The sequence below is a fragment of the Rattus norvegicus genome, chromosome 1, assembly GCF_021556685.1.
Source record: "Rattus norvegicus strain SHRSP/BbbUtx chromosome 1, alternate assembly SHRSP_T2T, whole genome shotgun sequence".
In the NCBI taxonomy this organism is placed as follows: domain Eukaryota; kingdom Metazoa; phylum Chordata; class Mammalia; order Rodentia; family Muridae; genus Rattus; species Rattus norvegicus.
The window spans coordinates 50,855,832-50,858,426 of record NC_141534.1 but is presented as its reverse complement, the minus strand read 5'-3'; positions in this window follow the sequence as shown (position 1 = coordinate 50,858,426).

The following is a 2,595-nucleotide window of genomic DNA, read 5'->3' as shown; positions in this document are numbered from 1 at the left end:
CTACATGGAGTGAACATGTAAAACAGTCAGGTAGATTTCACCATAACACATGCATTAACAGCGATCAGCTTAAGGAAATTCTGTCTCTGGGCAGAGAGGCTAAGCTAGGGCTAGAAGAGGATAGCCCACTAGCGAAGGCTAGGGGAGAGGGAAACCACCGAAGAGTATGAGAGAAAAACAGCTAGAGAGATGTGGCCAGATCATAAAGGGCCTTGTATGTGGGTGGGAGGAGTCTGAGTTCTATGAGGAACTGAAATGCTGAGGGATTCTGCAGTCTCCTCAGAATGACAGAGGCCTGGCCCCGTGGAGAAGGATAGAAGCTCACTGTTTTTGTCAGTGCCCCCAACAAAAACAAAGCAAAGCAAAAAGCCGATATCCCAGGGACAGGTCTCTAGTTCAGTAGTCCAAAGGGCTCAAAGACCCTGTTTGGAACTTGCTCAAGTGAAGGCCTTTAGACTGTCTACAAGAAAACATCAGGTACCTGAATAAACAGCTTGGGACACTGAATTGCTGTGTCAGCCAGAGGGACAAATCTGCAGGCGAATGAATGATTGGGATGGGAACTAGAAAGGACTGTCGTTTGTTTGTGATCCCACAGTACCATTGAGGCTTCCTGAACACTGTCCCACTAGGTCCCAGCACCGCCATAGTTACGTAAACAAGCAAGGCAAGGTGTCAGAAGATTTAGGAAGGACTCAGTTTCCTTTACTGTAGGTAACAAAGCAAGGTTTGAGGTAGGCCTTACTGTAAGGATTGGGGAGTGGGGGTGGGGTCTCGTGTCACCCAGAGATGGCAACGTTCTTTCTTCCACAGTTGCTGTCTGCCAAAGCTGTGAGGTGAGTGGGTGGCATGCTATGAGGAACTAAATTCAGATTCTCAAGAGACTTATACATTCTGATCCACCAAACCCATCTCTCCAGCTCCCAAAGATGCTCTTTGAATCTAATTTCTTCTTCACTGGGCTGGGCTGGGGCCTTGTACTCTGCATTTCTAACAAGCTTCCAGGTAACATGATCACATTCTAGGGAGGTCAGCCATGGTGATCCAAGCTCAAAGGCTGTCAATGCAACATGTTGATTCATGACAATAAATGTTTGTTGCAGAAAATTAGCTTTAGTCTTCTGTTAGTAAACATATTAAATTAGATAGATAGATGGAAGATAGATAGATGGATGGACAGACAGACAGACAGATGGATAGTACAGGCAAGCAGGCAAGCCAGGGGTGAGAAATGATAGAGCATTTACCTAGTATAAAGAAGGTCCTGAGTTTAATATATATATGTGTGTGTGTGTATATATATATATATATATATATATATATATATATATACACAATTTAAATAGAGTTGATTGGAACTTACAGTTATTAATACAAGATTATACATTCCAAATATCAAATTAACCTGATTAATTTACAATTTTCCTTTGCTCCCTCTAGGCAGCCACAGTTTCTAAATGTATCTACAGTGAGAATATTACAACTGCAAATCTGTGAGATCTTCATGTTTTATGACAAGGGGAATTCCTTGTTTATAAGTATATATGTGAATATATGTGAAATATTTATGAATCTATCTATATGGATATCCATATCAATGTTCCCAACAGCAAGCAAAGGGAAACAAAAAATGGGCCACATAGAGCTGACACCTCCGATAAACAATAAGTGATCTGAAGTAATCGGTAATCTGAAGCTGCCCGGAATTCAAGCACCCAATGTAGCAGCTAAATACGTGGGATGTAAGTTCTCATTCTCATGAGTGGCAGTCATCATTGTAAGTCATTTTAAATACCAAAGCCTGGTTCAGTAAAGTGTTTCTGACACACAGGCCTCTCCCTGCACAAGAGGCTAGGAACACACTTTCCTCTGGGATATACGCTCTGTGATCAGTTAAGCCTTAGCTTCTGTCCTAACTTCATTAGACCATTTTTTTTAAAGATTCATTTTAATATTTAAATTATGTGTGTTTTTATCTGTGCCTGTGCGAGTGCAGGTGCCTGCAGAGTCCAGAAGAGGGTGTCTTAGCCTCTGGAACTGAAACTACAGGCCATGGCTGTGAGTATCCTAATATGAGTAGTGGGAATGACCTCTGGTCCTCTGCAAGAGCGGTTTATCCCGTCTCGGGATTGTTCTTTTTTCCATGCTTTTTTTTTTTTTTTCTGATCAAAGTCATGCGTGTATGTTTGCAGGAAGTGCACACGAGGCAATGAATATAAAACAGCAAATGAAGATCGCCATTTCCCCCCCGGGGAGAGGTTGTCTTGAGCTGTGCAGTGGCTTTTGCCTGTGTTACTTTGGTTTCCCTGGGCTCCCATGACGAATGGCCACATACCATGTGTCTTAAAACATGAACAGTATGTGCTCTCTGTGTCCAGAAGACTTGACCTGAGGAGTCAACAGGGCTGGTCCCCTTGGAAGCCCCAAAGAACGGTCTGTCCTGGTGTCTCCCCAGCTTTTCTTTTGGTGGTGGTGTTAGCAGGACTGTTGCCGTCAACAATCCAGTCTGCCTCTGTCTTTGTGTGTGTGTGTGTGTGTGTGTGTGTGTGTGTGTGTGTGTGTTAGGTTTTTTCCTATTCTTATAAACTCATTGAC